The sequence below is a fragment of the Bos javanicus genome, chromosome 21 (assembly GCF_032452875.1).
Source record: "Bos javanicus breed banteng chromosome 21, ARS-OSU_banteng_1.0, whole genome shotgun sequence".
Classification (NCBI taxonomy): Eukaryota; Metazoa; Chordata; class Mammalia; order Artiodactyla; family Bovidae; genus Bos; species Bos javanicus.
In genome coordinates, this window is record NC_083888.1 from 24,666,293 (window position 1) to 24,680,827 (window position 14,535).

The 14,535-nt window shown below is 45.4% G+C and overlaps 1 long non-coding RNA gene across 2 annotated transcripts in view; it reads right to left on the reverse strand.

The window, feature by feature from the left end:
• Positions 1–1,219: 1,219 nt before the first annotated feature.
• Positions 1,220–14,535, reverse strand: part of LOC133234237 (uncharacterized) — a 36,097-nt gene continuing 22,781 nt past the window's right edge. The window contains exons 2-5 of one of the 2 annotated variants that reach the window (XR_009732072.1): positions 13,629–13,700; positions 12,819–12,885; positions 12,099–12,213; positions 1,220–3,818 (exon numbers count right to left, since the gene is read on the reverse strand). This is a non-coding gene — a long non-coding RNA (uncharacterized LOC133234237). Of the gene's footprint in view, positions 4,787–12,098; positions 12,214–12,818; positions 12,886–13,628; positions 13,701–14,535 lie in introns of both variants that reach the window. The other variant, XR_009732071.1, reaches the window with a different exon arrangement.

Genomic DNA, 14,535 nt, shown 5'->3' on the forward strand with positions numbered 1-14,535 from the left:
AATGGATCCAAATGAACTTCTTTACAAACAGAAACAGCTTTACAACATAGCAAAGCACCTTATAGTTACCAAAAGGTAAAGGTGGTGGGCAGTGAGGAACGAGCTGTGCAGATGAACATGCACACGCTACTCTTTGAAATAATCAGTGAGGACACCTAGTCACATCGCATAATAAACCATATGGGAAGAGAACCCAAAAGAGGAGGAAACAAATTCACTCAGAAGGACAGTGCAGATAGTGGAGTGCAGTTTATTACACCGGCGGGCCCAAGGCAGGGTCTCCTCTTAGCCAAGGACCCAGACCACTTTTTGTGAAAACCTTATATACCCTAAGTGTACATGCCCAAACCCACCTCCCCAAATTCCCCAAAACTAGTCTGAACAAAGGAAAAAGAAAGATACAAAGTTAACCCGTGATTCATATGCCTTAAGCCTAGGTAGTTAACAGTGGACAATTATCAATAGGCCTGTGGTCATACCAATAAAGTATAATGCAACATATGATTCTATTCGTTACACAGATAATTATTCTTTTAGGAGATGGAGAGCCCTGGGCTCTTCCTTCTGGGGGCCTGGTGTTCCAGTTGGTATGTCGTTTCCATAGCTACTGGGCATATAGCTCGGAGTCCACAGTCCGGCCCAAGATGGAGTCCTGCTTTCAAGATAGAGCCTGTTCTGTTTCTTCCTTCATCCCCCCTCTTGATGCTCTTAACTCATAGTATGAGCATCATTCATAAGGATATATTGCACCCTGGCTCTCCGACCGCCAATTCAGGAGAACGACACCAACCTTTGGGTTACAAAGTTCATAATACATTGTAAAATGCAGGGTCCACAGAGCAGAACTATCAAGGCAACTATAACAATGGTAAATATAGTTTTTCACCAATCACCCTTCACCCAAGATAGTACCGGAAGTCCAGAAAGGAATGTTTTCATTTGCTATTGCTTTTACCTGGTTTTTCATGATATTGAAAGCAGCTGATACATTGCCAGATAAATCAGGAATATATACACAACATTCAACCTTAACTATATAGCACAGGTCCCTCCTTGAGCACCTGTGAGCAAGTCCAAAACCATTTTCATTTGAATTACTGCTTCTGTTACTTTTATGAAACTGGTGTTTACATAATATGTAACCCCATGACCCGAGTCTATTGACTGTAGGTCTGGCTTACATCAAGACAGCAGGGAGAGATTATGATTGACAAGTGGGATCCGTCTGTGCAGTCCACTCAGCGTTTTCTGGGTCTGCGTGGTATGTTCTCTCCACCTTCATATGATGGCTCCAAGGGGCAATACCTGCAACTTTAACTGCAGTAGGGGTAGTTAGAGTAACAGTATAAGGGTCTTCCACCGAGGGGCTAGTAAATCAAGTTTCCAATCTTTGACCCATACTTGGTCACCAGGCGTAAACTCATGAATCTGTTCCCCAAGGGGAAACAGCACCCTTTCTTGTACAAACTTAGTTACCTGATTTATTACCTTACCCAGTTCCATCTGCTGCGAAATCCTATCCCCCCTTACCTGAGGCAAATTTGTTGACACCTCTATTATGGGAGGGGGCCTCCCATACACAATTTTGTATGGAGAATAGCCTTGGGACCGTGGGGTCATCCTGAGTCTGAGCAGAGCCATCGGAAGCAAGTCCACCCAGGAGCAGTCAGTCTCTATGAACCGCTTGGAGAGTATCTCTTTAAGATACTCTGGTTGGTCCGTTCCACCATCTCAGAACTCTGGGCCTATATGCAGTGTGCAGTTTCCATTTGATGTTTAAAGTTTTGCTTACTTGTTGTACTAAATCAGCTACGAAATCCAGGCCATTGTCTGATCCAATGCTGGTAGGAAATCCAAATCTGGGAACTATTTCCCTAAGCAGGCATGGGGCTACTTCTGATGCTCTTTCAGTCTGGGCAGGAAAAGCTTCTACCCATCCCGAGAACGTACAGACCATGACCAGCGGATAACAGTAGTGTCGGTGAGGTTTCATTTCAGTCAAGTCCACTCCCAGGTGTTCAAAGGGCAGCGTGCCTTTCAGCTGAATCCCTGGAGGTTCCTGTCTGTGCCGAGAGGCATCACTGACCTGTGAGCAGGCAGTGCAGTTCTGAGATTCTGTCCACATAGGGAAGAGAGGTGGGGAACCAAGAAATATTTTTGAATTAGCTCTTCCAGTTTATCATGGCCCAGGTGGGTCGCTTGGTGTGTTTTGCTTACCAGAGTGGGTGCCAGCTCCTCCGGTACAAATAATTTGCCACTTGGCAATTCCCACCATCCCTTTTCAGTCTTGATGGCTCCTTCTGCTTTGGCTAGTTTGTTTTAGGCTTCGCTGTATTTTGGAGACTCCAGCGTTAGCTCAGGCAGCTCTGCCAATACAAGAACTTTAACAGGGGACTCACTTGTCACCCCCAAGCCTGCGGCTGCTTGTTTAGTGGTCTTATCTGCCAGTCTGTTTCCCTGAGCCTGGGGGATATCCTCTTTTTGATGTCCTCCGCAGTGTATGACTGATGTCGACAGCCATTTATAGGGGTCCCCTGGCAGGAGAGTGTTGACCTAATGCGGGACTTTTATGATCAAATCTTGGCCCAAATTCAGCTTGATTGCCTCCCAGACCAGTAAGTCAACCACAGCAATTGCCTGTAAGCATCTCGGCCACCCAGTGGCAACATTGTCCAGCCATTTTGGGAGATAAGCCATGGGTCTGTCCCACATCCCCATAGTCTGGGACAACACTCCCATAGCCACCTGGTCCTTTTCAGTCACGTAAAGAGTAAATGGCTTAGCAAGGCCTGGCAGGCCCAAAGTGGGTGCTGACGTAATTGTACCGGGTTTGAGTTCTGTTACTACTGGGACTTGTTTTGCAAGCCTGTGGGGAGTTGGGTTGTCTTCTGCCCAGACCTCAGAGAATATGTTAACTCTCTGTCTACACCGTTCAGCCCACCCGGTTTCCCTTCCAGGAGATCGTGCAACCTCCATTCATCTTGAGGGATTACCAAGAGAAAGAGTAAATAGGTGGTTGAGCCCACTCAAAGGGAAGCTCTTTTGTTGGGGGGAAAGGTCACTTCTGCCCCCAATTTACACAGCAAGTCTCTTCCCAACAAAGGTACTGGGCATTCAGGGATGTATAAAAATTCATGAATCACTTGGTGCCCCTCCATCTGACATTTTTGGGGTAGGCTTGAGACACAAAGGCTGCATTTAATCACCATCTGAGACCCAGCAGCCTCTGTTTGATTCCGGTATCTCCTTTACCCTTCCCGTCAGTACTCACGGGAGAGGCGGGTATAGCTTGGGTGGTTCGGCTGAGCCGGATCCTGGAAGTGTTGGCCAGAGGCTTCTGCCACCGAGATTGGAGCCTGCAGAGGTGGCAGCTCTACGACCTCCAGGAGAGCTGGCAGAGGAGCTGCGGCTGCTGCAGGAACTTCACCTGGCCCTGGATCAGGCATTAAGGCGGCCTCCGGTCCTGGTGGGGCACTGGGCCGGTGGGCGCGTCGTCATCCAGTATGGGAGAGGGGCAGGTCATCCTCGTCCAAATCCTGCCAGATCCCAGAGAGAGAAGGGGGATCTGCGTGTCTTCACCTGCTGGTCAGCAAGGCTGAACCAGAGCACCACGTGGTCCAAGACTGTTTCTCCCTTAAAGTCCATTCTGCCTTGGTGGGCTTGATCAGGTGCGGATGAAAACACAGATGGGTTAAATATCCCATGTCCCAGGCTGTCTCTGGAAAGCCAATTCATACTCACTTATGTATCTCCCTCCTTCTAGCCTGACAATTCCGAGGTGGGGGGGGTCAAGAATTTCACAGTAGACGGGACACCTCCTGGGAGAGGGCAGAATACAAGCATATGAGGACCAGTTTCTTTTCCTAAAAATCCCCTGGCGATCACTTGGTAATAATTTTCCCCAAGATGGCACACCTCCTAAATGACCTTCACAAATTTCCTTCCTAAGCCCTAACACACTCGTTGACCTGTGTACCAAGCAATCGCTGCCACCTGCCTATTCAGGCTTCTGTGGGTCTGTGCCCCCTTCTAGTCCCTCCTAGGGGGGTGATCAGGCCCCCTCTTCCACGCTGCTGGGTGGGTTCCTCCTCACCTGAGTGCTCAGTTCCCCTGCTGCCGTCCACTACCTGCTAATGTGAAAGGTCTAGGCATTGAGAAGCAGAATCCTTCCAGAAGGGCGAGGCGCCTTCCCCCCTCTAGAAGATTCAAGCCTCAAGGCCTCCGCGTAGTCCCAAATGGGACTTGTCTCCTTAAAATGAGGAGTTTCCCAGCCAATGCACCAAATGTAGCCATGCGTTCTGGGAAACAACCTCACTCAAAAGGACAATGCAGATAGTGGAGTGAAGTTTATTACACCAGTGGGCCCAAGGCAGAGTCTCCTCTTAGCCAAGGACCCCAACCAGTTTTTGTGAAAACCTTGTATACCCTAAGCGTACATGCCCCCTCCCCCAAATTCCCTGAAACTAGTCTGAACAAAGGAAAAAGATACAATCAAAATTAACCCGTGATTCATATGCCTTAAATCTAGGTAGTTAACAGTGGACAATTATCAATAGGCTTGTGGTCATACCCCAATAAGCATAATAGAATGTATGATTCTATTCATTACACAGATAATTAGGGTATTCTTTTAGGTGATGGAGAGCCTGGTTTTCCACTTGCTATGTCATTTCCATAGATACTGGGCATATAGCTCAAAGTCCACAGTCCGGCCCAAGATGGAGTCCTGCTTTCAAGATGGAGCCTGTTCTGTTTCTTCGTTCAACCCTACAACATTGTAAGTCACCTACATACCAATACAAAATACAAATTATAAAAGAATTCTGATTCTATTCCCCTCAGGCCTTGGTGACCTGAGCTGCTGTCACATCCTTGAAGCCTGGGCAGGCTTGTTTCCCAAGGATGGACTATCATGGGGCTGACAGAGCTGGGGAGGATATGCCAGCCAATGAGCCCTGCCCCGTGGACCTGGCATGCCTGCTCCCCTCTGCATCAGCCCACAACCTCCAGATCCAGGAGGGTCCTCCTGCAGTGAAACTACCCCTACTGCACCCAAAGGATGTGGAGCCTCTGGGCTGGAAGAGCTTTGAAAAGCCCGTGGGCTCCATGTCTCCTGGTGGTGGGGTTCCCACTTCCAGCCTCCTTCCTTAGGGTCGCCCCACCTATGGAGGAAAGCACCTTCCCCAGAGGGGTGGTGCAAGAACTGGGATGTGTCCAGGGGATGGGGTAAGGAAGGAAGAAGGGATGGGATACAAGCCTTGGGTGTTTCTTCTGGCACATTCCTCTCTAACTGGCAGTCAAGGAACAGGACTTTCCCCAAGGCTCTGGTTCCTGCAGGAACCAGAGTTGGGCATAAAGACATGCTCCCATCCTGTGGCTATTTTGCATAGCAACAACTTTAAAACCAAAGCTCAAGAGCACTTAATATTCACAAGGCCTGAGGGGCTGTAAGTAAAAAAAAAATCATCACCTGCCCTAAAGAAATATTCTAGGCAAGTCATCAGAAAATGGAAAAAACTATTAAATATAGGTCACGGTTCAAGAAGTCAATTTCAGTAAGTAAGTTTAACTCACATTGTTTTAAAAAATCACATGAAAAGATGTCAGCATCATTAATATGAGAAAAATGCAAATTAAAACTTCAATGAGGTATCACCTCACACAGGTGAGTGTGGCTATAGGCAGAAACTACAAACAATGAATGTTGGAGAGGGTATAGAGCCAAGGGAACCCTCTCACACTGATGGTGGGAATGGAAATTGGGAGCAGCCACTGTGGAGTACACGGGCAGGTTCCTTAGCATGAAGATGAGAATGAAATTAAATGACTCCCTAACACCATACACAAAAATAAACTACAAATAGATTTAAAAGGTCTAAATAAAAGGACAGATACAATGGAACTCCTAAGGAAACAAGTAGAATGCACTTTGACATGAAGTGCAGAAAGTTCTGTTTTGATTCACCACTTAGGACAAATAAAAATAAACAAGTGGGACCTAACAGACCTTAAAAAACATTTGCATAGCAAAGGAAACCAGGGAATTTATCTCCACACATACAAACTCATAAAGCTCAATATAAAAAACCAATCCAATAAAAAATTTCTAAACATCTAAATACACATTTCTCCAGAGAAGGCATAGAGTTGGCCATAAACTATAAGAAAAGATTGTCAGCATAATTAAGTTCTTCAGTTCAGTCACTCAGTCATGTCCAGCTCTTTGTGACCCCACGGACTGCAGCACACCAGGCTTCCCTTTCCATTACCAACTCCCAGAGCTTACTCAAACTCATGTCCATTGAGTCAGTGATGCCATCCAACCATCTCATCCTTTGTCATCCCCTTCTCCTCCCCTTCAATTTTTCCCAGTATCAGGGTCTTTTCAAATGAGTCAGTTCTTCGCATCAGGTGGCCAAAGTATTGGAGTTTCAGCTTCAGCATCAGTCCTTCCAATGAATATTCAGGACTGATTTCCTTTAGGATGGACTGGTTGGATCTCCTTGCAGTCCAAGAAATTCTCAAGAGTCTTCTCCAACACCACATTTCAAACGCATCAATTCTTTGGTGTTCAGCTTACTTTATGTCCAACTCTCACATCCATACATGACCACTGGAAAAACCATAGCCTTAAGCCTTTGACTGTGTGGATCACAACAAACTGTGGAAAATTCTGAAAGAGATGGGAATACCAGACCACCTGACCTGCCTCTTGAGAAATCTGTATGCAGGTCAGGAAGCAACAGTTAGAACTGGACATGGAACAACAGACTGGTTCCAAATAGGAAAAGGAGTACGTCAAGGCAGAGTACATCATGAGAAACGCTGGACTGGAAGAAACACAAGCTGGAATCAAGATTGCCGGGAGAAATATCAATAACCTCAGATATGCAGATGACACCACCCTTATGGCAGAAAGTGAAGAGGAACTCAAAAGCCTCTTGATGAAAGTGAAAGAGGAGAGTGAAAAAGTTGGCTTAAAGCTCAACATTCAGAAAACGAAGATCATGGCATCCGGTCCCATCATTTCATGGGAAATAGATGGGGAAACAGTGGAAACAGTGTCAGACTTTATTTTTCTGGGCTCCAAAATCACTGCAGATGGTGACTGCGGCCATGAAATTAAAAGACGCTTACTCCTTGGAAGGAAAGTTATGACCAACCTAGATAGCATATTCAAAAGCAGAGACATTACTTTGCCACAAAGGTTCGTCTAGTCAAGGCTATGGTTTTTCCTGTGGTCATGTATGGATGTGAGAGTTGGACTGTGAAGAAGGCTGAGCGCCAAAGACTTGATGCTTTTGAACTGTGGTGTTGGAGAAGACTCTTGAGAGTCCCTTGGACTGCAAGGAGATCAGCCCTGGGATTTCTTTGGAAGGAATGATGCTAAAGCTGAAACTCCAGTACTTTGGCCACCTCATGCAAAGAGTTGACTCACTGGAAAAGACCCTGATGCTGGGAGGAACTGGGGGCAGGAGGAGAAGGGGACGACAGAGGATGAGATGGCTGGATGGCATCACTGACTCGATGGACGTGAGTCTGAGTGGACTCTGGGAGTTGGTGATGGACAGGGAGGCCTGGCGTGCTGTGATTCATGGGGCCACAAAGAGTCGGACATGACTGAGCGACTGAACTGAACTGACTAGACGGACCTTTGTTGACAAAGTAATGTCTCTTCTTTTTAATATGCTGTCTAGGATGGCCATAGGTTTTCTTCCAAGGAGCAAGTGTCTTTTAATCTCATGCTGCAATCACCATCTGCAGGGATTTTGGAGCCCCCCAAAATAAAGTCACTGTTTCCCCATCTATTTGATGGAACTGGATGCCATGCTCTTAGTTTTTCTGAATGTTCAATTTTAAGCCAACATTTTTACTCTTCTCTTTCACTTTTATCAAGAGGGTCTGTAATTCCTCTTCGCTTTCTGCCATAAGGGTGGTGTCGTCTGCATATCTGAAGTTATTGATATTTCTCCCGGCAATCTTGATTTCAGCTTGTGCTTCATCCAGCCCAGCATTTCGCATGATGTACTCTGCACATAAGTTAAATAAGCAGGGTGACAATATATAGCTTTGATGTACTCCTTTTCTGACTTGGAACCAGTCTGTTGTTCCATGTCCAGTTCTAACTGTTGCTTCTTGACCTGCATACAGAGTTCTCAGGAGGCAGGTCAGGTGGTCTGGTATTCCCATCTGTTTCAGAATTTTCCACAGTTTGTTGTGATCCACACAGTCAAAGGCTTTGGCAAAGTCAATAAAGCAGAAATAGATGTTTTTCTGGAACTCTCTTGCTTTTTCTATGATCCAACAGATGTTGGCAATTTGATCTCTGGTTCCTCTGCCTTTTCTAAATCCAACCTGAACATCCAGAAGTTCACGGTTCACTTACTGTTGAAACCTGACTTGGAGAAATTTGAGCATTACTTTGCTAGCGCGTGAGATGAGTGCAATTGTACTGTAGTTTACTAGTTCTTAGAGAAAGGCAAATCAATGGTCCAATGAGGTATCACCTCACAACGATCAGAAAGACCAACTCAAAAAATCTACAACAATGAATTCTGCAGAAGGTGTGGAGAGAAGAAAGCCCTTTGACAACGTGGTGGGAACATAAATGAGTACATTCACCAGGGAGAACATTAAGGAGGTTCTCAATACTAAAAATAGAAGTACCAAGTTACACAGCAATCCCAGACCTAGGCATAGATACAGAAGAAAACAAAAAATTTAAAACATACCTGCACCCCAATGATCATGGCAGCACTAGGTACAATAGCAAACACAAGGAAGCAACTTAAATGTACAGGACAGATGAATGGATACAGAAGATGGGGTACATATACACAATGCAACAATACTCAGAAATAAAGAAGGTTGAAATAATGCCATTTCCAGTTATAGGGAAGAAATCTGAGATGATCATGCTAAGTGAAGTGAGACAGGGAAAGACAGCTATCATAGGACATCATTTGTGGTGGAATCTAAAACTGGATAATCAGTCTCGGGGACTTAAATAAGAAAATTATGGTTACCAGAAAAGGAAGTTGAGGGGGGCGGAGAGCAATTAGCTGGTTCAGATTAATAGATAAACCATAAAACAGGTGCTGATATGCTTTTCATAGTCAAAAGTCCAGATCAGATCAGTTGCTCAGTCATGTCTGACTCTGCGACCCCATGAATCCTAGCACGCCAGGCCTCCGTGTCCATCACCAACTCCCAGAGTTCACTCAGACTCACGTCCATCGAGTCAGTGATGCCATCCAGCCATCTCATCCTCTGTCGTCCCCTTCTCCTCCTGCCCCCAATCCCTCCCAGCATCAGGGTCTTTTCCAATGAGTCAGCTCTTCGCATGAGGTGGCCAAAGTACTGGAGTTTCAGCTTTAGCATCATTCCTTCCAAAGAAATCCCAGGGCTGATCTCCTTGCAGTCCAAGGGACTCTCAAGAGTCTTCTCCAACACCACAGTTCAAAAGCATCAAGTCTTTGGCGCTCAGCCTTCTTCACAGTCCAACTCTCACATCCATACATGACCACAGGAAAAACCGTAGCCTTGACTAGACAGACCTTTGTTGGCAAAGTAATGTCTCTGCTTTTGAATATGCTATCTAGGTTGGTCATAACTTTCCTTCCAAGGAGCAAGCGTCTTTTAATTTCATGGCTGCAGTCACCATCTGCAGTGATTTTGCAGCCCAGAAAAATAAAGTCTGACACTGTTTCCACTGTTTCCCCATCTATTTGCCATGAAGTGATGGGACCGGATGCCATGATCTTCGTTTTCTGAATGTTGAGCTTTAAGCCAACTTTTTCACTCTCCACTTTCACGTTCATCAAGAGGCTTTTGAGTTCCTCTTCACTTTCTACCATAAGGGTGGTGTCATCTGCATATCTGAGGTTATTGATATTTCTCCCTGCAATCTTGATTCCAGCTTGTGCTTCTTCCAGTCCAGCGTTTCTCATGATGTACTCTGCATATAAGTTAAATAAACAGGGTGGCAATATACAGCCTTGACAAACTCCTTTTCCTATTTGGAACCAGTCTGTTGTTCCATGTCCAGTTCTAACTGTTGCTTCCTGACCTGCATACAGTTTTCTCACGTCCAACAGGGCTGTAAACGACACCTGCCCTCAAGAAATGTCCTGGGGTAAATTATCAGAAAAGAATTTCAAACGGGGCCCAGTTTCAGCAAGCCAGATTCAAGAGGTGAATTTTACTTACAAGGTATAAAATAATAAAAGCACATGGAAAGATATTCCACATTAGGAATTATTAAATCAATGCAAATCAAAATTACAATGAAGTATCACCTCACACTGGTCACAGTGACCATCATCAAAAAGCTCTAAAAAGAATAAATACTGCAGAGGATGTACAGAAAAGGGAATCCTCCTACAACCTCGGTGGGAATATAAATTGTGAAGCCACTGTGGAAAAACCATGGAGGTTCCTTGAAACACTAAACACAGAGGTATCCTATGATCCTGCAATCCCACTCGCAAGCTTAGATCTGGAGAAATTCATCATTCGAAATGACATGTGCTCCTCGATTTTCAGGCCAGCACTATTTACAGTAGCCAAGACATAGAACCCACCAAAACGTCCATTGACAGAAAAATGAAACCACATGATGCATCAGTACAGTGGAACACTACTTAGCCGTAAAATAGGAAAAATAATCATCTTGGCAGCAGCATGGATGGACTGAGAAATTTTCATACTAAATGAGGTAAGTCAGAGAGCAAAGGTAGTGTTGTAAGACACCACAGACAATTAGAGTCTATAAGTTCAGACCACTGAACTCATTTACAAAACAGAAATGGACTCGCAGATTGAGAAAACCAAATTATGATTATCAAAAGGAAGTTAAAAGGGAGGGATAAATTAAGACTTTCAGATTAAAATATACACATAATAGCTATCAAACTGATAATCAGATAGAATCTACTGAATAGAACAGTGAACTCTACTGAACAATTGGTAACAACCTATATGAGAAAGAAAATGAAAAAATAGATATATGTCTATGTAAAATCGAATCAAATTCCTGTACACCTAAAACCAAAACAATGGAAATCAACTCTAACCCACTATAAAATCAAAATTAAATTACAAATTAAATTACCTGAGCTTGGTGAAGGGGAAACCAGACAGTGGTGACCTATGAATTAGACATGTGATGGACTGGAAGAAACACAAGCTGGAATCAAGATTGCAGGGAGAAATATCAATAACCTCAGATATGCATATGACACACCCTTATAGAAGAAAGTGAAGAGGAACTAAAAAGCCTCTTGATGAACGTGAAAGTGGAGAGTGAAAAAGTTGGCTTAGAGCTCAACATTCAGAAAATGAACACTAGTTTCAGCTAAAGCTGAAACTCCAGTACTTTGGCCACCTCATGCAAAGAGTTGACTCATTGGAAAAGACTCTGATGCTGGGAGGGATTGGGGGCAGGAGGAGAAGGGGACGACAGAGGATGAGATGGCTGGATGGCATCACCGACTCGATGGATGTGAGTCTTAGTGGACTCTAGGAGTTGGTGATGGACAGGGAGGCCTGGCGTGCTGTGATACATGGGGTCGCAAAGAGTTGGACATGACTGAGCGACTGATCTGATGCTACGATATTAATGCGACACCTCTAAAGGTTTTCATTCTCCAGAACACAGAGCAGCAACCCACTCAAAGGTGCCTGACCTCGTGTGAATGCGACAAGGTGAAGAGAAGAAAAGGGACCACAGGTTAATCAGGGCAACACTCTCAATTCAGATGTTGGATATCTCAGAAAGAACAAGACACACTGCAGGTAAAGAGCAGATATGGGGTTTCCAGGTAAAGATTCCTGACCCTTGTGGATGGGGTGAGACCCACACAATCCCAAGTCCCAGCACCAGGGGTCGCATGACCCTTGGTTAGGACCCCAGGTCTCTGCTGCTTGGGCCCCTAAAGTGAAAACAAGTGGGTTCCTGTAACCTCCTGGGATGGTGGAAAGAAGTGTAGTGTTGGTCTCCTCTCCCCACACTTGTTCCAGAGAAGTCGTCTCCTCCCTTTGGTTCTGTGTGATATTAACTGTTTTTACAGCTGTCTTGATAATGTTGAACACACTACCTTGGTTCTGGCAGGCTCGGTCCTTTCTTGTCCCACTGAGATGTTGAGAAAACACTCCAGATGCAGGGCTGGGAGACGAGGGGGAGGTCTGGTCTCTGCTGAGGAGGGAGATCAACTGGAAGGAGATCACAGCAGCAACCTCACCTGCTGCCCATTGGCTTTTTGCCTGATCCATGTGCCCTGCAATCAACTCACCAGGTGAACCTGCCTCCCTTCCAGCAATGATTCTGCTGCTGAATTGGAATAATTACCAGGTAGAGACACCTGAGGAGTCTTCAGAGGGAGGGTGAACCTCGTGGGGGTAAAGAGGCAGACAGGCACAGGCCTGTATAAAGTGAATACTGTAAAGTGTGAATTCCCAAACACAAGAGAACCGCTCATGTATTCTTCCCTTTTTCTTAGCTTTGTGTGTATGTCGTCTCCCTATACACATGCTGCTGACCCATGCACATGGGGTGAGACTCACACAGTCCCCAGAACCCCTCCTGGGATCACACATCCCCTCAGTCAGGACAAGGAGACCATCACTGTGGTCAGTGGATCCCCCCAGTGTGTAAACAAGCCAGGTCCCTGGGACCTCCAGGGACCTTTGAAAGAAGTGTAGGGTCCATCTCCTCTCCCCTCAATTGTCCCTGAGAAGTCAGGCCCCTCCTGTTTTCACTTTGGTTCTGTGTGATTTTTTGCTGGTTTGAAAGCTCATGCTAGAGGTGAACACATTACCTCGGTTCTGCCAGGCTCTGTCTTTCTTGTCCCACGGAGGATGTTGAGAAAACACAAGAGAGCCAGGCTGAAAGACGAGGGGCAGTTCTGTTCTCTTTGGAAGACAGAGTCAACTGGAAGTTCACAGCAGCAACCTCACCTGCTGCCCATTGACTTTTTGCCCGATCCCTGTGTCCTGGAATCAATTCACCAGGTGAACCTGCCTCCCTGCTCAACCTGAATGTGCTGGAAAATTGGAATGATTACCAGATAGCCCACCTGAGGGGTGTCCAGGAGCCCCAAGGAAGGCGAATCTGGCAGGGGACAGACTAGGAGCCCGACCATAGCACTGACAACCGGGAGGGCCAGGGAAGCCCACACAGAGGAGAGCACGGTCACCCAGAGAAGCCCACCCAGCCCCAGAGCCCAGACATCTGAGCACTGATGCTCAGATGCAGGCATGGAGTTTCCCAGACAGAGGCCAGGCCAGGCCTGCACCCGGGTCTCCATGTCCCAGTGCAGAGAGTACAAGGTCAGGTCTAAATGTTCTCATTGTAGAAAGCACACGGTCTCATCCAAACATAATCAGTGCAGATAGGATTTGGAGTGTAAATCTGCCATGTAGACGGAACTTGGTCAGGTTCAAACTAGTCTAGTCTAGTTTGGTCTCCCAAGAGGCACAGGTCACACACATGCAGGGTCTCTCACCGTTGGACGGGGGCTCACCCTCGTTCGGGAAGAAAGCATCACTGGGCTCCACACTTCACCCACATCAGGAAACTGAAAGGATCTGTGTCCTTAAACTTTCAACAGACAAAACAACAATGTTACCAATTTCTCTGGTCACATGATGGTCAGAATCCAGGGGAGATCCAGGAACTTCTTAGAGTGCAGCCCAGTGTCCTGTAGAGACAGACAGCAAGTGGCCTGATTCCAGCATCCCAGGCTTCCAGCAGGAGGTGGCCACACTGGAAGCCTTTTGAAAAAGTACATTCTTTATCAGAATAAAAATATACCGTTTTAATTCCAAGCATCCTAGTTATTTGCAAACCTAAAATATTCTTAAAAGTTTCAAACCATGCTTTTATAGTTTCCATTGGTTCCTTTGGCTCAGATCTTCTAGGTAGAAGCAAGCCATTATCTCAAATTATTTTCTTCTAATTCTGTTATTTGTTATTACATGAATGAAGGATCACACTTGAAAATAAAATTCCTGCAAAAGATTAGTGACTCAAACAGCACATGAGCTGCAGGTAATTTTTCTTCCAACAGTTGCATTTTTCTCCATGAAAAAAACAAAACATAGGCCCACTGATTTTTTTTGCTTCTCCGTTCAAACTGAGCTAGAATTAAATTGATATTCGTATCAACAAGTAACAGTTTTTGAGGTTTGAAATGTCACACCAGGGAAACAGGACCTGGAGAAAAGGGAATGCTCCTAAGCTGCTGGAGAGAAACCACATCCTAAAAATAAGGCTAAAATTCAAATTGGATTTAATTATGACAGTATGTGGTTACATGGAGTATGAACCAAGAGTCTAACTATAGCAGACAATATATGAAAACAAATTTGACATCTCAGATGTAAGAGTAAGGTTTCTTGTGAGATCTGTAGCTGGTATGCACATACTTCATGTATCTTTTCAAATTATAGCTTTGAATGGATGTATGGCTGGGGATGGGATTGCTGGATCATATGCTATTTTTGTGTGTGTGTGTGAAACTGCCATACTGTTCT